At 36.4% G+C, this 21,810-nt stretch overlaps 1 protein-coding gene across 4 annotated transcripts in view; it reads left to right on the top strand.

The window, feature by feature from the left end:
* Nucleotides 1-21,810, top strand: part of TRPS1 (transcriptional repressor GATA binding 1) — a 373,555-nt gene that overhangs the window by 294,358 nt on the left and 57,387 nt on the right. The window lies entirely within an intron of this gene.

The raw sequence follows: 21,810 nt of genomic DNA, 5'->3' as shown, positions 1-21,810 counted from the left end.
CTCTTTGAGCCAGGTAGAATTCAGGGTCTGGAACACGGACGCAGGTACACTGCTGTATCAGGCCATCCCAACCCTGAGCAGGAGGAAGTTCCATTCCGAGTGGGTTGAAAAGGTATTTCATCTTTCTTTATGATTATTCATGGCTTTTCTTTCAAGCAAAAACATCCCAATCTTCCTCTGAACAAAAGGCAATACTGAGTTTTAGAAGCTGATTCATCAATTTTATCAGGGTTTGGGGAAGACTGTTTCTTCTCTGTAATTAGAATGATTTTAGGTCATTATAGTTGCTTGAGATGTTAAACTTTGACCCTTGAGGTGAAAAACTAATTTCAATGCTAAACCATTTCCATTATTCCACAGTGAGGACCAAAAAAAAAAAAAAAAAAAAAGAAAAGAGGCTTTACAAGGCAGTTGAGATATTTGTTGCTGGAGTGCATCCAATGACAGATTCTACAAATAGTGGCAAGTAGAGATTGAAAAAAAAATAATTTGTTCACTGTAAATGTTTGCTAAAAATCAATTGTTTTAAATATGCCTTCTCTTAACTCGGCTCTTACCCTCTTGGCATAAACAATTTGCTTTCATTCTCTTTGTTGCTACATTGCCTCCTCTCGACTTGCTATTTAACAAACTCTTGCAATGCAAGTTGCAGCAAGTTTTAGGCATTAATAGTGGCCAGGTAGTATAATACTATTTTTAATGAATGTCTGTTTTTTTATTCTTTACTGTGCTTTCTTTGGAAAGAGGCCCACGAAACAAAGTATTAAGAAAACACACTGCCGCCCTGGAATGTGTGTATTAGCTGCAGATTATTTCCTATTAGCAGATTAGCTGCAAGGCTATTGGCTCAGAAAGGTCTTTGAGAGTATTTTGTTTTGTAACTGATTCAAGCCATGGGAGAGAATTGCCACCATGATTGGAAAGAAGAATTAGCTACTGTTGCCATGGACACTGGAGTTCACAGTCCCATTGTTAAATCTAGTGCTTGAGAATGAGATGCCCCAGCATGAGTTCAAGCTTTGTTAATGAAATGATGGAATATATTTTTTCAGAGCTGTGACAGAATCTTGTGAAAGATATGTGAAATATATTTTGGCTACAGAAATATTTAGCGTTTCCTTTATAAATCAGTATTTTCCACTAAAATAAAATAATCCTATGCTATGTAGCACTGTATGAAGCTAATGCATACATCTATTTAAATCTTTAATTACCTTTGTAATACGTACCCATTTACAGCATGTCATTGAAAATTATATTCTTTAAATATAGAAAAATGAAATTGCAGATGTTCAAATTGTTAGAAGATCTGTACCAGTATGTTTTCTAACAGTATAAATTGATGATAATATTATATAATAGGTGAATCTCTTAAAAAATTTCTTGATAGAAATCAAAGCTTTATACCATGATGTGACTTATAGTAGATTTTAATATTTGAGACTAGAAAAGAATGAACTGCAAAAGAATCTTAACTGTGAAAGTTAAAGATTGGTGGTTTATTACGGTGATGTGGGTAAAAACCCGTGAAGTTCAAAGGGAAAGTGACAAAATGTTATCAGTCCTAGACTTCTAATATTCCGGTCAGCAGATATTTGAGTGCAGGCTAGAAGTCAAGCATAATGTTTTGCACTTCAAAGAGAGCTCGTAGTCTTAACTAGCCTCTTTTTTAAAAAATATCTCACCCCTCCAACCTATCAAAAACACTTTGGGCCCGACCCCCCCCCCCCACCCCGTTTTACAATACTGTTTTGCTCATTTAGTTTTCATTGAGACGTAGATTCAAATCATGTTTTTGCCATTTACTCATCATGTGGCCTAGCACCAATTAATTATCTTGTCTGGTAAGTCTCAGTTTCCTCATCTGTGACATGGAATGATAATAGCACCCAATCCATAGAGTATTGTTGATGGAATTAAATAAAAATGATGGACATTATGATGCATGGTGCTTGGTATTCAATAAATACAGTTGTTATATTCAAAAAACTTCAGTGGCTCCTGTTTCTCACCAAATGTTTAGGTATTCTAGCAGTGAAAGTCATGTTCTTACTGCAGATTTATCTGCCTTTCCAACTAATGCATGAAAAATGTATCCACTTATTGTCCTGGACACCCTCCAAACATATTTCATGAACATTCTTACCTCTGAGACTTTGCTTAGCAAGGTCTCTGACTGAGACCACCCTTGCCCCTCCTTCTCTACCTAAGGTCAATATTTTCTTTAAGATCCATAATCCCTAAAGTATTTCCTGACTCATCTAACCTTCCTCCCACAAATTTTTGTTTCTCATCTCAGTAGTTTTTTTTTCAGAATTTTAAATATATATATTAGAAGCCAAGTGAGAACTGGTTTGAAATTAAAAGACCGTGGGGTGCCTGGGTGGCTCAGTCTGTTGAGCATCTGACTCTTGATTTCGGCTCAGGTCATGATCCCAGGTTCATGGGATTGAACCCCATGGGATTCTCTCTCTCTCCCTCTGCCCCTCTTCTCTGCTTGTCTCTGCTTGTGTTCTCTCTCTCTCTCTCTCTCTCTCTCTCTCTCTCTCTCCCTCCCTCCTTCACTTCCTCCCTCCCTCCCTCCCTCTAAAATAAAAGAAAAAAGTAATTAAAAGACCCTTAATGCCTAATAATCCTTACACCCTCTTGGGTATATTTTATTTATGAAAGAAACATCACAAAAAATATATCCCAAGGGTATCTACTTTCCGCATATTTTGTTTATCCTAGAAATTTGAAGTAACTAGTTTGTGTTTGGCTTTATTTTTACTTGCCAGATCTGCAGTGGTGGTTAACTTGTCTTCTCCATATTTATCATTATATGATGATTCTAATGACCTCAGTGCCACTGAGTTCTCATCAATTGGGGAGCATGACATCATCAGGCCTTCCATGACTCCTTTCCATTTGAGACTGTCTTATTCAGGCTAAGTTAAAGCACAAAAGCTAGCCAATAGTACTTCAAAATGAAATTAATAGTGTAATGTGGCTCTAGGCTGTACATACTCTCTTTCCAATGGAAAATCTTAGAATCTGAATCACACGTAAATAAATGCAAATAACTCACTTATTTGGAGGTAAAATTTGGCAATTCAGCTTTCTGTGACTTTCTAAAAAAAGAAAGACAAAAGGCTCCATCCAAGAGGTAAGTGAGGAATAGTTGCACATGAAGGGAATCGGAGCCGTCTGGGGCGAAGTCTAATTCTGACACAGAACACACTGAGATGTCTGCTTCGCTTACCTCCCAGGTAGTGTTATCTGGAGGGGAGAAGAGGATTGCGACCATAAACTGACATCCTGAATAAAATATTGAATTTTTTTTTCTGAAAAGCCAGAATTCAGAATATCTGTTCCAGTATATTATTGTTGATTTTTATACTTACGCTTCGAGAATGGTAGAATTTAATTATTGTAAGTACAAAAGATGTCATCAATTTTATATCCAAAGAGTTGTAGTCCATCCTGGATTTAATCTGAATAGAAGATCCATTGCTTTCCAGTCTACAAAATAATAAACCAAACCCCTGAATTCTGGAAAAACATGTTGATGGTCCTTGATACTAAATTAAAGGACAGATTCTTAAGAAGATAACCACAGTTTCTGGGGCACCTGGGTGGCTCAGTCAGTTGAGCATCCAGCTCTTGTTTTGGGCCTGCATCATAATCCCAGGGTCGTGGGATCGAGTCCCATGCTGGGCTCCATCCTGGGCGTAGAGCCTGCTTAAGATTCTCTCTCCCTCTGCTGGTTCCCTGCTTTTGCATGCGTTCTCTCTCTCTCTCTCTCTCTCTCTCTCTCTCTCTCTCTCTCTCTCTTTCTCAAATAATAACAATAATAACAATAATAATGATAATATAACCACAGTTTCAATTTCAAGCTATTAATTCCGTGGTCTGGGACAATGGAATTACTTGGGCAAATCAACCTGTGACTGTTGGCAACAGTAATAAGAGACAAATACCAGAACTAACAGCAGAAAGATAGTCATTTGACTCCAAAAGGACATAAGATAAAAGGCTAAAATAAACTGATTATTCTACTAAATTTACAGCTTCTGGTGGAAATATGTATTTATACCCTACAATTCCACATTGTCAGATGTTCCTCATTAGCTCTGTTAGGAAAAAGAATTATTTTTGCATGCATAAACTTGTCCATTAGATGCATGTCCAGGAGGGGCGCCTGGGTGGCTCGTCGGTTAAGCGGCCGACTTCGGCTCGGGTCACGATCTCACGGTCCGTGGGTTCGAGCCCCGCGTCGGGCTCTGTGCTGACAGCTCAGAGCCTGGAGCCTGTTTCAGATTCTGTGTCTCCCTCTCTCTGACCCTCCCCTGTTCATGCTCTGTCTCTCTCTGTCTCAAAAATAAATAAACGTTAAAAAAAAATTAAAAAAAAAAAAAAAAAAAGATGCATGTCCAGGTATATAGCTGGGGTTTTTTTATGGATTTTAATGTGCAGATTGTAATTGAAAATATTTTGAATAAATATAATGGCATAATGAGCTATACTCTGTCCTCTTAAAATAAAAATATTTTAAATTATCCTCACGTTAAGGAAAAATGGATGCAAAAAGTTATTTTACAGACTTACTACTTATTATAACATCTGGATTTTATGAGGATTGAGACATTTAAGAATCCCCTGCAAACTCGGTCTTGCCTCAGTAAAATCTCCTTATCTTGGTAAGATAAAAAGGTTGTTTGACAGAACCTCCGTGGGTACCTTGCCTTGATACCTATATAAAAATAAAAAGATAAAACAAAATGGAATAAAATATAGAGATAGCCATCAGCCAAATTCCCCAGATGTTATTTCATTCTTGTTTTCATCTACACTTATATTTAGGTAAAAAGAGGAAATTGCAAGACCAGTAACTTTTCTTCTGTAGCAGAGGATGGAAGGACACAAAATAGCACAATTTATTTTGATGTATGGTATAGGAAATGGTTTATTTAAAAAAATAAGTTTAAGATGCATCAAGAAACATATTTGAATATTGCTAGAGATACAAAAGAATGGTAAAATGTTACGCACCTGTTGTTTGAAAATGTTTTTAAAATACAAGTTGAGTATGTTTCACAAAGTTGTAACTTTAAATTGTTTTTTATTTATTTATTTATTTATTTATTTATATATTTATTTATTTATTTATTTATTTAGAGATAGAACAAGCGGAGGAGGGGCAGAGAGAGAATGAATCCCAAGCAGGCTCCATACTGCCAGCACAGAGCCCCATTGAGGAGCCTGACACAGGGCTTGAACTCATAAACCGTGAGATCATGACCTGAGCTGAAACCAAGAGTCAGATGCTTAACCGACTAAGTCACCCAGGTGCCCCAGAAAGTTGTAACTTTAAAGGAGCTCTTTTGAAAAGGAGCAGAATTCATACTAATAGGGATTCTAATAAAGTATATTTCTGGTAACATTTTCTGTCCTCTTCAAAATGTCAGAGGCACATTTTTTCTTCCTGCCTAAAGCCATGCTTTGCTCTTAAATCAGAATATAATGTGTCCTTTGAGCATCATAATTCATGATCTTTTGATACAAATAAATGAAAACAAAATGTATGCCTTTTAATTAATGTTTAAAAACCCAACCCTTTATTAGTAAACCAAGAAATACGTGATTGTTGAACCAAATTCTGTCAGACAATGGTATGCTATAAAACTTTTTAATGAGAAAAGATTAAATGCTGTGGGAAGAATTCTGGATCTTTTCTAAAAAGCAGAGGGGAGGAAAGCTTTAATTTGTTTTCCCTTAAAAGATTGTTGCTCCTTGAGATAGGATTCAACGAGCATTTTAGGTTTGGTTTTGTACGATGGGAGTAACTGGGCAATGCAACCATACAAAAATGAAATAGGAAAATATGTTCCCATATGCTGTGATGAAAAATGCTAACATTTTGTTAGTACCCCATATATCTCATCTATTTCTAAATGAAGATGTGTGAACCATGTAATTCTCTTGAGACTAAGTATGTATCTGAGTTTAGAGAAGAATGAGGGCAGGATATGGATGATCAGAAGGCCAAACCAAATCATATATTTTTTCAGTAGACAGTGGTGTCATTATGATAGGGTGAGAGTGTAAAATCATCAGAGTTACACTTTTAGAGGACAGGACATTGTCACTATAAAAAAGGTTCAAGTCCTTGTGACCTGCCAAAAAGTGTATGTAGTATTTTTAATGAGAACATTTGTAAGCATTGAAACATACATACCCTAATCTCTAATAAGCCTCAACGACTTATGAGCTGAGATTATTTTAGTTTTGAATTATCCAGTGTCTACTTTGTCATTACATATCTTGTTTTCTGCCTTTGGGTATGAGTTCTCCAAAGTCATCTCAGATGAGAAGGAAAAATTTAGTTTCTGAAAGATTCAAGGGGAACTCTTTAAAAAGGGCCAGTTTACTGGTTTGTTGTCTTACTTCTACTAAAACTGGGCATAACTGATTGATCACCACAACCCTCCTGCACGCATCCATAAAGACAATAAAATGTATATTTTTTTAAGTTGAGAAAATCATGCTCTGTAATCTTCTGTAAGAATGGCCGTCAGTAAATTTCTTTAGCTCCGTGTTTTGTCCTTAGTCCTGCAAGTAGGAAAGAGACTAGCTATTGGCCATACTTTCGAGTTTTAGACAGGGCTTCCTGTTCTCTGTTCACACTTCCCTTTGCTCACACTTCCCTTCTGTGTTTCTATTCAGATGCAGTTCTTTCATTTGTTTCCATTTAAATATTGAATCATGGCAGCTATTACAACTTTTATTATTTTTATGAGAAAAAAAAAATGGTGACGATTGATAATCACTTAGCCAGTCGCAGCCAACCTTAGGGAATCCTATCCTATCCAATCCAATCCCTATTCCTTAGGGAATCCTATCATAGACTATGATCTGATTATGTCAGATTGTAGTGAGCCACTGCTTAGTGTGTTCAAAGTGCTAAACAGTGTCCTTTGTTGCTGATATTACCAGGAACTGAAAATAGCCATTAGGAATAGTCTCCTTTACTGTGTATGTCATTTTCACCACTTATATTTTGAGCAAATTTATGATGGTGAACCAGATTTTCTCAGTGTATGAGTAATTAGGATGTTATAGACACTGAGAACAGTAGTATAGGTTTTCATGAATACTGAAACTGAGACCTGTACTTGGAAATTTCAGTTTACATAAGCTGGTTTGTTCTTTATTAGATTTATCCTAAGAAATCTCCAGGCTCTTTTATAGCATCAGTCATTCATATCAAATCCATGGTGTGCTTGGGTTCTAAAGATTTCTTTCTGTGGTAGGGCAATATTTCTCTGCCTTTTTAGTCCATCCTCTGTTTTTATAAATATGAACACTCTCACCTGCTCCATCCATGTTGAGAACCGCTCTTCCTGATGTTTAATAACTATCAGAAAACACACTCAACTTAGTATAAATTTTGAAAAAGATCCATATTTCTTGACTTTGGATTTAACATTAACATCTCCCAATCTGCTACCTTTGTTTAATTATGAATGAGAGACATTCATCCATTCAGAAATATTTACTGGCACCCTGACTGCTGCCTGTGCCCCAAGTATTGCATCTGGCCCTGGGGATGCAGCAGTAAAAAGGGGTCTGAGCCTGTGGACCAGGTAATTTCTGGTCTATCTTGGAAATTAAAAAAATTAGACACATAATTACAATAAAGTGCAGTAAGGGTTATGATAGGGAAAAGGTATGTTGCAGCCATTATGTTTCCCACATTGTTATTATATGTCTAATAGTTTCTTTAAAATATTTGTTGAGAGAATGATGAATGAAATCACTATTATCTCTGAGTTGTACAGAAGGTATATAAAAAACTAAAATGATTTGTGTAGTAATTTGTAATTTCCAAAGTATAATCTGGCTCATATTTTATATTTCTCTCATAGAAAACCTTCCCAGATGTGAACTGAGGATAATAAATAATGAGAACTAAAAAGTTAGTAAGTGTATCTTACTTATATATGCATATTTTCTTAAGCAGATATGCCTGAGTGAATCACTGAAATTAATTCCAATTTTATTTAGTGCGCTAATGACATAATGTTGTTTCCTTTACAGTGTATCCTTCCCAATGATTGAGAAAGTGGTCAGGATAGTAGTCAGTCATTAGTGAATTCTAAAAAAAGAGCAAATAATAAAACCAGTAGCTTGTGCTTGCATAGTGACTGGTATCTCCCTTCTAAGCGCCATGCATATATTAGCTCATTTATTCTACAGCCCTATGAGGCAGTTACTAATATTATGCCCATTTTGCCAGTGAGGAAACAGGCACAGGGACGTTTGTATCTGGTTTATTTTAAGATTCCCTATTTCTTTCATTGATGCTACCTCTTCTCCAGTCTCTCTTGCAAAACATTCAGAATTGTACTGTTGTACTTGGCTCTTCTCTTTTTCCTTCTCAGACATCTCTCATCAGCTGTATCTGTCTTGCTTACTCAACAATGCTAGGCTTTGACATAAGTAATACAAACTTTGTGCTTCCTGGAATTACTTTATTTGTGAGCTTGTTCACTTTCTGCTTCCCCCCAAGGGGGAAGCTCCTTAAAGCATGGCGTTTGCCTCAGTCTCTGTCTCCGGCTCCTGCAGTTGTGCCCAGCCCATAGGCAGTACCCAGGGAACGCGTGTCACATGAATGAATGGTGAGGATTTCATTACCCTCTAAGGTAGATGTAAACAGATAGCTGAGTGATGAGGAGGACAGTTTTATCCAGTGTTCTTTCAACTATCTCCTGGCTAATTCCTTCTTTTTCATCTCCTCTGCTCATCTTGTGCGTCTTTCCTTCTCTCTTGATTTATTGCCTGTAGTCTACTGCGTGGTCTTCCGGTTCTTTGTTCGCTCTTTTTCATCCAGGTTTTGCATGATAATGTTTCCAAATCATTGTGTCCCGGCTCAAAAAGTCTGACTCCTGCTTTAACTTGGGTTGTCACTAAGCTAGTTCCTGTGACTGTGCCTCCTACCCTCAACTCCATGGTAAATTCTGGCAGGGATTGTGGCAGAATTTGCCATCATTCCCCCACAGAGTGGCTCTGTAGAGATAGGTTGACAATATATAGTAAATACGTTTCTATGTATAGTATGGTTAAGGAAGCATGAGGTACATTAAAAATAAAGGAACGTGTTAGTTTCCTACGGCTGTGTAACTAATTATAAATTTAGCAGCCTAAGATACCACGAGTTTATTCCCTTAGATTTCCTGTAGTTCAGGAGACTGGGCACAGTATGGCTGGATACTCTGCTTAGGGCTTCACTGGGCTGAAATTGGGGTGTCAGCCAAGGCTGTGATTTTCACCTGGGCTCAGAGTCCTCTTCTGAGCTCCCTGGTTGTTGACAGAATTCATTTCCTTTCAGATGTAGGACTGAGGTCCCCATTTTCTAGCGGTTGGCCAGGGACCGCTCTCAGCTCCTATTGGGCAGTTACTGGCCTTGTGGCCCCATGGATGTTTGCTCTTTCCAGGCCTGTCTTCCTCTTCTGAGACCAGCCAGAGGAAACTGTGTTGATAGGACTCATGTGATTAGGTCAGACCTCTGTAGATAATCTTCCTATCATGAGGTCAATTGATTTGGCATTTTGCTTACATCTGCAAAACCCTTGCACAGCACCACAAAGATCAGTATACTGAATGACTGGAAAAATTACATGTACACCAAGGGCCAGGAATTTCAATGGGTCGTCTTAGGATCCTGCCTACTCCAAGAAGTTACAGATTCCATAGTCTCAAAAGGAAACGTGGTTCTAGAGGTGATGTCCCCGGACAACTTGTTTTTTATTGGTGATGTTTTTTATTCAGCTAACATTTCTGGAAGTGTTCCTGGAATGTATCATGCACTACTCTAGGTTTACATGCTCTATCAGTGAGATAAAATTGGGGCACTAATATAGTATTTTCCCTCAAATGCCACAGTTTGAAGAAGGCATTGTAGAAGGTGTTAGTTTTAGGAGAAGTAATAAATTTTTAAAGCTATTTTAGTTGAAGCTGAGTAGTTGAAATAGTCTCAAGATGAGTACTTTTATGTTACACAGTAAGTAACAAACTCCAAACATGGAAGCCACACTTCCCTGAAGGGAAGTGGGACAGGGATTTAGTAAAATTGGCTTCTAGTTCCTATTTGCTTCCTTCAGGGCAATATTTGACATGTCTTTAATGTCTCTGTGCTACAGATATATCTTATATTATCGGGACAGTGTATTTGACTGGCTTCTCTCAGGCTAGTGTCACAAGACTAAAATTTGTATGAAATGTGGACCAATCTAGCTGTCATTGAATCTTTAAATATTCAATTTTAGATATTTCAAATGAATACGGGGTAGTCCTATTAGGATTCTGTGTTCACATATATTTTCTCTACCTGAGCCTTATTTTAGGCCTAACCTAATGAAAATATATGGCATTATAAGTAGTGTTAAAGATGGGGAAATGCTTAGGTTTTCTAGTTGGGAGATAGTCGGCCTTGTTTTGAGATACACTGATGTTGGTTTATTTTCATGAAAAAAGATGCTTTCACTAATTCTAAAATACCCGATTTATGATGACCCCATCCCATTCTTTTTTTTTTTCCAGAGTTATAGCATTACAGTGATTAAAGGGAGGAAAGCATGTATTTTACAAAGCAGCTATGACTCAAACACACTTTCCCATGAACGAGTGTTTGAAACCGGGAAAATTCTCAGTTGTTTCCTATTACGAGCAAATCCAGTTCATGTCTGTTAGATGGCTTTCAAACCTGTCTCTCATTTTAGAGACTGCTGTAAGCTGATTATAGTATAGTTTCTTTGCTGTGTTAAGTTATATGTATGAAATTTGCAACCTGTGCCTTTAGATGGCTTAAAATTTTAGAAAGAGGTTAAGGAGTGCCTTTTCACCAGTGCCTACAGTGTGTATCTGCAAAGGTTTGGGAATCAGACCTGAATTTAAATATTCAGTCTGCCACTTACTGTGTGAGCTTATGCAAGTTACTTAACCTCTCTGAGCTTAAATGTTATCTGTAAAATACAGATTATTATTTCTTTATCGTGGACTGCACAGAATTAAATAAAAAGCATAAGGACCTCACATGATGTCTAGGACATTGTGCTAGTCTAACTGTACCAATACTTATTGTTTCCTACTTCCTGCCTTTTATAGTCATGATCACATGTCTATTTTGATAGTGTTCTTCTCATTTACTAACAGAATGTCACTGTATTTATTCTGTGGTAGGATCTGTGTCAGGTACATAAGGATGAGTAAGACATAGTCCCTGCCCACAAAGAGGGTGAGACCAGCTTACGTAAAAGAACAATGTATATGCATTCAAAATGCAAGGCAGTTAAATAATGTTCATATGAAAATGCCAAATTGCAACTGCATATTACAAAAGATAGGGAGTTATATAACAAATTATATTGATCTCATGGAAATAATTACATTAATCTTTCTGGATTTTCCCGTGGCTTTCCACTCATTTTGGTTGCAGCTAAGGTGGCATTCTTTTATCTAAAATGCCTGCAGGATATGCATTCTGGCTATTGAAGTTATATTCTTATTTCCTTTGCTGCTGGAATCATGTTGATGGTCAACTGAAACTGTTTTCATACTCTTTCTAGATTTGATCTTTGATGAAAGGAGCCCAGATGAATTCAAAGGCGTTACCTTGCCTTAGGGACTTCCTTCTACTATTAAATTGATGTATCCCAACTTTGTTGGGGTTTAAGGAATACTAAAAGGCCCATGTTTATTCAGTTTTGACTTGAAAGTTGGGAGGGGGTGTGTTCTCCTAGTAATGTGAGTTTGCCAGAGAAGATGGAGCCCTTGCTCGTGATTGTAATGCATAGCTCTTGCTTGAAATGTTTTAAATATTCTCAGCAATTGAAGGTAAACTGCTTTGTAAAATGCAAAAATTAATTCATTATTTATTACTGGAAGATCTTGCAAAGTCCTAATTGACCTGTATGCATGTTCAATTATGATTCAGTAGAATCAGTTTTTATATGCAGGCTAGGCTGTATCTTCTACATAATCAAAATGTGGTGAGCTAGTACTATATGTGTCTGAACATACATATATTTACCCTCAGTCGAAATCATTTGTTTTTTGTCTCAGTTGAGTGGTTAGTTTTGATGGAAAGCTGTTATTCAAACAGCAAAGCAAATGTCCTGATTTGGGAAATGGCCCAGTGAAATATATCAGTTTGGGATTCTGACTGACCCCTGATTTATACTCAATCTTGACCTTAAGTATTCTTTTCTTCCTCTGTACTTCCTTAGTATTACATGAGACATATGAAAGAACTATTCTATCCTGCCCTATATTCTCTTCATTTGTGTCATTATTCTTTCATCCTAATTGTACTGAGATTTCCCAGGGAGTGTCTTTCTCTCAAGAACCATCCCAGTGCCTCTTACAGCACCTTATCTGGAGTAGAATTTTCTTAATCAAAGCTTAAGTCAAAAGTTTGATATTTGAGCTATCCTGAAACATTTCAGAAAAACTCAGAGTAGGGGAAATAAAGATCACTTTCTCAGGAGTTGTACTTATCCAGATTTCCAGCATATTCCTGAAAGTGGTTCTAAACATAGTCAGTCTCTGTTCTGCAAATAGTTACCCTCTGTATTTGTGACAAGCAGGCAGGAGCTTCCTTAAACAATAAACATAGTTGCTCAGATTTTGGAATGAATAGGGTTCTCATAATAGTTTGTATGCCCTAGTTTTTGGATGATCTGGTCCATTTAGATGAGGCTCTCTAGTGTTTGAATTATGAAACAGTATCACTTCACTTCCAGCATATTCTAAAGCTTTGTGATTTTTGAGGGACAAATAAGTAATGTGATTACTCAGTATTGGAGCTGTGGTGGGCCCATGGTGAGGTTGGTTAAGATCAAAAGATTGTTTGGGGTAAAATGAGGGATTGGTAAGTACGTTATGAGCTCCATTTGCTGGCATCACAAAGTTTTGAGACAAAATGAAATTTAAACTCCGTATGTTGGATGAATCGCCTTGGCTAGGTCATGCACTTTGCTTCTGAGTTTCATTAATTCTAAGTGGCAGCCAGCCTTCTAAAGAGCTATTTATAAACTTGAACTTTCTGACCTAAAAATGAGCAAACTCGTCAAATATGTATACACCTTATTTACCAGTCACCTTTTTCTGAATCTGTTCCATCCCTTGTTACTCGGAAAAAGGGGATTGGTAATTGAAAAACTATCAACAGTGTATTTACAGGAAAGAAAAAGCAAATATCAACACTTTGCAGGTGATAAATCTAACCTAATACTTTTCTTTGTAAAAGTGAAAAAGAGCATAGCATTTAATATTTAATTGTAATCTAAAATATTTTTAAATATTTGGTAGTAAGCTTTTTTCCTAACCAATGTTAATGATTTCAACAACTTATTTTAATGGCTGCCATGCATATAAATGTTGTGTTCATATTGAATCAAATCATTAGCATGGAAAAATAACACAAAGGCAGGTCCTGTTAACTAATTATGCTAGATTGGCACTTCAGAAGAGGTTCATCACATGCAAGTATAATCATTAATAGGAAGGAATCTTTTCAGGAGGCTTTCTATTTTAAAACTTGTTAACGAAAGGGATTTAATAAATGGATATGCGTGTAAAAATTGTTTCCCATTATGTATTTGTCCTTTACATGCATTCAACTTACAGTGAAAAGTTACACATTAAGATAGATTGTTTCTTAATTTGATGTAGTATTCCTACATCAGAGCATTAGGTAAAGGGGAAAAAAATAAACAAAAGGAAGAAAATAAAATCAATCTCTCCCCAGATAAAAACTCCACACACCTAAATAAGGCATCAGGGTTTCCCATTCCTTTAATATTCATCCTTCCTATTGATATAAGCCAGTATCAGAGCATAATCTACAAACTGACCTTTTCCCCTATAAATTCTATAAAAGATATAGATGCCCTGATAGCCATTTTAATGTTGAGCTCTTGTGTGTAAACTTCTTGATGATAATAGCAACTGCTTACTGAGTGCTTCCTTTATTCTAGGCACTCTGCTAAGCGTTTCATATAGTATTTCATTTCATCTTTCTCTTAAAAGCTATAGATTAGCCAAAGCAGCTCAGAAAGGAAAAGTAGGTTTCCTGAGATCACATGCTACTAAATGTAGAATTAGGATTTGTGCTCATGATGGTCTACTTCCAAGGTCATCTTTAGTCTGAATAAAAGAAAATTCCTGAACATCTTTAAACTGCATCATATACATAGAGCATATTGAAGCAAATGTTTTGTAATCCGAATTAGGGAAATATGAATAAAACTGTTCCCTTGTGAACCCTGCCTTCTTCCACCTCTCTTAGATGATTCTAAGAGCATTTGCTTCGTTGGGGAGTGAAAAACCATCACTCTCTCTGGACTGTAAAGTTATCTAGTCTTTTCTGCAAACAGCACTACTCTAAAGGCTTTCTGATGCTGTGGTAAAATGTTTGGCCGGGGGGGGGGGGGGGGGGGGGGCGGGGTTTCTAAGAAATACATGTCATGCTTTCATTGCTTATTTTCCGGGTCCAGTTTATTAAAACCAAAATCTGTGACAAGTTCACTGAGTGTTAATATAGAAGCTTTTCTTTGGCACTCATTTATTCCACTGACATAAATGGGTGCCAAAGAAAATCTTATATATATATATATATATATATATATATATATATATATATATATATATATGTCATATTGTCAGTATTAGCTATCGTTGATTTGTGATGTCATTAAGTATAGAGAAATGCATATAAAGGGGATATATTTAGGTAGAAGATTTTACAAAAGATCAAATTCTTTAAGGAAGTTGACAAAAGGTTTGGTGGGGTTCTTTTACATTACTCATCTCCTTATTTAGGATTCAATTATAAACATTTCCTAAGTCAGCTCAGGCTGGATACCATCCCCTTTACAGAGCCTTTCCAATGCAAAGGAATCTTTAACTCAATATTTTCCCACCTTACAGGAGTGCTGATGCATAGGAGCACTTGCACCCCGGTTTATAACAGCACTTTCAACAATAGCCAAATTATGGAAGGAGCTTAAATGTCCATCAACTGACAGATGAATAAAGAGATGGTTTATATACACAATGGAATACTACTTGGCAATGAGAAGGAATGAAATCTGGCCATTTGTGGCAATGTGGATGGAATTGGAGGGTATTATGCTAAGTGAAATAAGTCATACAGAGAAAAACGGATACCATATGTTTTCACTCTTATGTGGATCCTGAGAAACTTAACAGAAGATCATGGGAAAGGGGAAGGGGGGAAAAAAGTTACAGAGAGGGAGGGAGGCAAACCATAAGAGACTCTTAAATACTAAGAACAAACTGAGGGTTGAATGGGGGGTGGGGGAGAGGGGAAAGTGGGTGATGGGCATTGAGGAGGGCACCTGTTGGGATGAGCACTGGGTGTTGTATGGAAACCAATTTGATAACAAATTATATTTAATATAAAAAATATTTTCACACCTGAATTAGAGTTCTGTCTGTCCTGTTGAGCCCCTTGCACTAGACTGTAAGTTATACAAGGGCAAGATCAATGTTTAATTTTCCTGTTGTCTTGGGTAAGTGTTCAATTAGAAGTTGTTGAACTGATGAGGATTTATTATTTGAAATAATAAATCTATTAACTATATCAAGAGTCATACTTAAGTTTTTAGAATTGCCTTTCTAGGCAACTTGAGAAGATAAACCCAAATCAGGAAACTGTACCTTACTTATTTTATCCCCCTAAACACCAGTGCCTTGTAGTGCCTTATACACTATGTAGTACATGTTCAAAAATTGTTTCTTAGCAGTTAGCTGAATGACATTTTTTTAAGTTTATTTATTTTGAGAGAGAGAGAGAGAGAGAGAGAGAGAGAGAGAGAGAGAGAATGAGTGGGGGAGGGACAGAGAGAGAGAAAATCCCAACCAGGCTTCATGCTATCAACACAGAGCCTGATGCAGGGCTCAGGCTCATGGACTGTGAGCATCCCTGAATGACATGTTTCAAGTAGAATTTTGTAACACATCCACTGTGTTTATGTGGAATATCTAACTGTTCCACCTCCAAAGATATGTAAACAGTACAAAAGGGAATGCAATATTCCTAGTCTAATGTAATATCTTCAATCTTTATGATTCAATTTACAATGTGTTTTAAACATTTTTCCTCAAAAATGGATACATGGCACTAAAACTGAGTCAAATTCAAGAAAATAAGAAATACGGATGACCAATAAATAAGCGTATTGAGTTTTAACCTTGTTATTAATAAAAGGAATATATACTTGAATAAAAATGGAATTCTGTTTTTTCTACCACATTGCATGAGTATGGGCTAGAGAGCACTTTGATGATATAAATTGGTATATCTTCCTGGATGTCAATTGGATAATACATAGTAGAATTTTAAATCAGCATACATTGCTAGAAATATAGCAAGAATTCTAGTAATTCGTCAAAAGAGATAACGTGTGGATGCTCATCACATATTGTTCACCTTAGAGAAAGGAGAGGAGACAAGAGGAAAGACAAAAAGGAGGGGTGGAGGAAGATTAGAAGCATTGGAAACATGGGATAGCATCGACTTGGCTAAATCCACTGTGGATAACTATGCAAATAACACATGAAGAGGACAATGTAGATTGCTTTATATTTATTGACATGATACGACATTAAGTGAGTAAAAAAAGTAGATTGAAGAAACAATCTCAGTAGTATGATTTTACTGCCTGCTGAGTATTTGCTCTATGACATAAAGACGAAGGATACAGAGATAGAAAAGAGAGGCCATGTTCTAGTGGAACTTTACTACTATGGAACTCTGAGCCTTGGGAGTGGAGGGTGGTTATTTTAAACTCAAAAGATTTGACCTGGTTCTAAAACTTGGGGTCTAAGCTAGTGAAGCATCAGTGTGTCTACAACACTGAACCTATTGGAGGTTAGAAATTCCCGTCTGTGGTGGAACTCCGTCTTCTGTTAGAGTTTCTAATCAACTGTGAAGAAGTAGTTGAGAGAAGCTTATGGGACACCTGGGTGGCTCAGTCAGTTGCACGTCCAGTTATCGGCTTAGGTCATGATTTCGTGGTTCATGAATTTGAGCCCCTCATCTCGCTCTGTCCTGTCAGTGTGGAACATGCTTTGGATCCTCTGCCTCTCTCTCTCTCTCTCTCTCTCTCTCTGTGTCTCTCACTCCACACCTCCCCCACTCACTTTCTCTCAAAAAAAAAAAAAAAAAAAAAACATTGGGGCACCTGGGTGGCTCAATCAGTTAGGCATCTGACTTCAGCTCAGGTCATGATCTCACAGTTTAGGAGTTCAAGCCCTGCATTGGGCTCTGTGCTGACAGCTCAGAGCCTGGAGCCTGCTTTGGATTCTGCATCTCTCTCTCTCTCTCTCTCTCTCTCTCTCTCTCTCTCTCTCTCTCTCTCCCCCTCTCTCCTGCTCACATTCTGTCTCTCTCTCTCTCTCTCAAAAATAAATATTTATACACACACACACACACACACACACACACACACACACACTGGGGAGCCTCTGCAAGATATAAAGGAACCCTACTCCCCCCAGAGCACTAATGATGCATGGTTATTTGAATATTACCATAGACTATCGGTAGCTGCTGGAACATCTCTAATTATTTTACGCTCAGAGATTACATTCCTTAGTTCTTATTTTTTAATATATTATAACTGGATTAATCTTCCAAGTTTTATGTTTTCCCCCTAATTTTTGAAAATCTTTCCCCCAGTACCATTTCTGGAAATGGTAAATAACATCTTGATATTTCTGTGTCACGACTCTCTCATAATCCACTCAAGTGTTTTTTTACTTTTTTAACCTATGATAGGCTATGGAAACTGTACTCAGCACAACTTATTACTGCTTCTGTAACAGGGACTATGGAATTTAAAGTTACTTAATGATAGGATTTTTCTTTATATGGCTATAATTGTATTTTTGAAAAATGTGAGCATGTGAAAGAATTATTTTATTTACAGTATTAGCTACAGTCAAAAGTAAGCATGTAAGTTTGATAAATGGTTTTTGAACTTTATTTTGAGGACCTTTTCAGAAGCAGAGGATAATGTTTTTCATTCCTTGTTAAGACTTTGGATGGGAATCAGGGGCATCTTTGTTTTAGCTGCAGCTCCCAATATTTTTATGAATCTCTCTTTTGCTTGATCATGTTGGTCCTTTTGAAGCTCAAACATTTATGAAAATTCATAGTTTTGTGCAAATATTGAGGACCTAGAATTGCAAAGTATATATAAACCAAGAACTACTGTTTGCTGGTTAGGCAGAAACTAAATTTCTGCCTAGCTCTTCCTAGCATTTTTAATTAGAATTACTTGTTTGTTACAATATGATTCTCTTCAAAAATAGATGCTCTGAGGCAAAAGTGGAACCACAGGCTATACATTGAATAGAAGGTTGATTAGTTGGACAAACTTCAGTGGTGGGAGCGGCCACGCTTCTGAGGGAAAGAATTCCTTCTCTGAAATGTCATTGTGGTAATTACTAGTGCCAATTTGAGTTCAATATTGTCAACACTTGTTTTGTAGTTGCTTATGAATCAGGTTCACAGTTTATGCATATTTCCTGTGCTTAAGCAAATAAAAATATTTTTTCTGCATATTTTCTGAACATCCATCCCTTGTGGTAAGGCATATTTTATAATTAAAGATGTGCAAGTTTATGTCATTTTCTTTTTTTTTTCTTTTTTTCAAACTATGTTTCAAGTTCATTATGCTATAAAATAGAGCATATCATTGATAGTAAATGTGGGGAAAGTGGGATATGTAGAATTCCTTCCAGATAGGAGATAGGGGGCTATTTTTTAATAGTAATTAACAGTATGAAGTATTACATGAAATAATTTCAAAGTGCTTTATTTATTAGGTACATTCCTGGTAATAGATGAGAATTATTGAGCTAGCACTGCTGAAGTGTACAACTGTGACTGAATGTAAACTGGAAATAGCAGAATCTTGGAAAAATGGTTGGGTTTTTCAAAAAAAATTACATATTCAGTATATTACCATTACCATGGCATTATTTAAGACCAAAGTGCTTTCTTTTCCAATTTCCTGGACCCTATTATGCTTTTGTTGCAGTACATTAAAAGTGCTTATGCACGTATGGTAGTTTCCAAGAATTTCAAGTTGGTACCAACTAATTGTAAAAGCAAAGTGATCTAAGTTTCACAAGGAAGGAAGATGTGAAGGTGTGTGTGTGTGTACATGCACGTGTGTGTGTGTGTTTTCTTTATAATGAACAGAAACCAAAAACATTCTAAAAGACTTGCTATTATCCCTAGAAGTTACTCAAATTATGCTGACTTTATAACCAGTACATGACTAAACTTGTGTTTTATGGCAAAAAAAGTTCATAAAATAATGCTTTTGTTATGGCGCTCTTTTAAATACCATTTATGCATTTTTTATGAACCTGATTTTTTCACTTAATCCTCTGCTTTATGCACTTAGAGTTTAAAAAGTTGTGCAGTAAAACGTTATTGTCTTTAGCTTTCCATATTTAATTCAGGAAGAAAGCAAGTTCATTCTACACTTAATTTTAATTTCCTTTTGAATCTGGAAAGCCATTATTATTATTGTTTTCTTAGTGCCCAGAGCCTACACCATTATGGTCTACAACATTTACAAGGTACGGGCAGACAGAATTCCTATCTCTAGCCTTTTAAATAAATGACTAGATCCACATGCATGGCTTTAAAAACACTCTGCTCCCTCATATTTTTTTTTACTTCTTTAAATTTTCCTTTCTTGAAATTGAAAATTTGCCTTGATTCTCCATATATAAATTGCAGAAATAATTTTATTGCTCATAATATGTTGATAAGTGAAATCTGGGTGCTGATTAGTTTAGCACGCCATTGCACACTGTATTATTTCTGCTCACTAGTGGACCTCCTAAAATAAAGATACTTTTCACTACTCGAAGAGGCAGTAAAAAACTGTTCTCTCTTCTCACTGATGATGGAACAAGAGAAAGATTTAAATTGCAGTGTGAGAGAGAGAAGTGCACAAGCCAGTTTTATTATAGTCTCTATCATTAGAAAAAGCTTTTGCAAAGTGCTGTGAATTTCCTTCCTCTAGAAATTCTTCTCTTCATCCTTTCCTTCCATCCATCCGTCCCAGAGTATGTTCTCATGGCTCAGTGGATTTATTTATGGTCCTAAACAAAGTCAAGAAACAGACCTGAGGTCCTTTCTATCATTATAATTGTATAGTGATGGAAATAAATCAGACTCTAAGAATTTTTTCCTTTCATACATTTTGTGAATTCTGAGAAGTTTCAGTAGTTTAAAATTTTTCAACTTATTCTCCTTCCTCTTTCTTTCTTTTCTTTCTTTCCTTCCTTTCTTCTTTCCTCTCTCCCTCCCTCCCTTATTTCCTCCTCCTTTCCTTTTCTTCTCTTCTCTTGTCTTCTCTTCTCCTCTCTTCTCTTCTCTTCTCTTCTCTTTTCTTTCTGGCTATATTTATTTTCCTAAGGCTACCGGATTTTTTTTTGTTTTTTTAGTAACATCTTGTAATATTAAACTCATAACAATCCATCATGAATAATTTTCAGTAAATTCTACAGAAAATTTTATTATTTACAGGATGCCACATGACCAAATCATGAAAATAATTAAAAGTCATTTACTTAGAAACTAACAGTGAAATGACTCTCAGTTCTCTGTATTATACACAAATATATGAAAGGGAGTTTCCCCTGCATACTGTGGTTACAAAATTTATAGAACAGAATATTTCTTCTAAACCTAGTGTCTTCCTTTATTGTTTGCATTTGCCACTCATAACTTGAATGATCTTGAAATTCCCATAGCAGAAAGTTTTGCTCCCTAGTCTCTCCCAGAAAGACTTATTTCTAGTGCTGAAAATTGAAACAACTCCTTAGGGCATGAAGTTAGAACACGCAACTTATTCCAGACTGCTCTTCTAAATATTAATGTAACTTACATGAATCACACGTAACATATACTGCCCCTTTGTGCAGGGAAATGCCACGCTTTTTATAGTTGTTGCTGTACAGCTAAGATAATAGGAACCAAAGTCGTAAAACAGTAATTAATATACTTCAGAAGTGAGCTGTTTTATTGGGTAGATGCTAATTAAGGATGATAGATGGCAGTGATTGAAAAAAGCATAAACCATTTGGTCAACAAAAGTGAAAGGTCAGGTATCATTTTGAATGCTTTAATTAAAGATGCTTTGCTTTTTCTTCACCTCTCCTCTAAATATCTGAAGAAGCACGAAGGAAAGATCCACAGTAACTAAAAGAGAGATTGTGTATAGTGCATGCCCTAGAGCTCTGAGGATTAGAAAGATACGTATTGAAACATTGCGCTGACCTGACTTCCAGTGATCTTGCCTCGTGCTCTGCAAACAAATACACTAATGCATTCTGGGCATAGCACAAATCAGCCAAGTCTTTGTGAGATATTCATGTTCATCCTAAAAGCAGAGCATTAGGTTATGGAGACAACTGCTGCCCACATTTAAAGCAAAGATTCTCTGCCCAGAAATAAACTCTGAAAAGTTAGAAACTGGCTGAAGATCAACTTCATCTAATGGAATCCTTAATATCTGTGAAATCATCTAAGATACAAAATTAAAGGAACTTCCCCAGAATGCAGAGTAATAAAACCTAATGCATTTTCTCATCTTCAGCACAGAGAATATGAGCCATAGATATATGTTAGTTATTAACTTTAATTTGGTAGCCACCTATTACCCATTTGGTTACATTTGTTTACATTTTGTATAATGTATATATTGCTATCATAAT

Source organism: Panthera tigris, chromosome F2 (genome assembly GCF_018350195.1).
Source record: "Panthera tigris isolate Pti1 chromosome F2, P.tigris_Pti1_mat1.1, whole genome shotgun sequence".
Classification (NCBI taxonomy): domain Eukaryota; kingdom Metazoa; phylum Chordata; class Mammalia; order Carnivora; family Felidae; genus Panthera; species Panthera tigris.
This window is presented reverse-complemented; position numbering and strand designations above follow the sequence as displayed.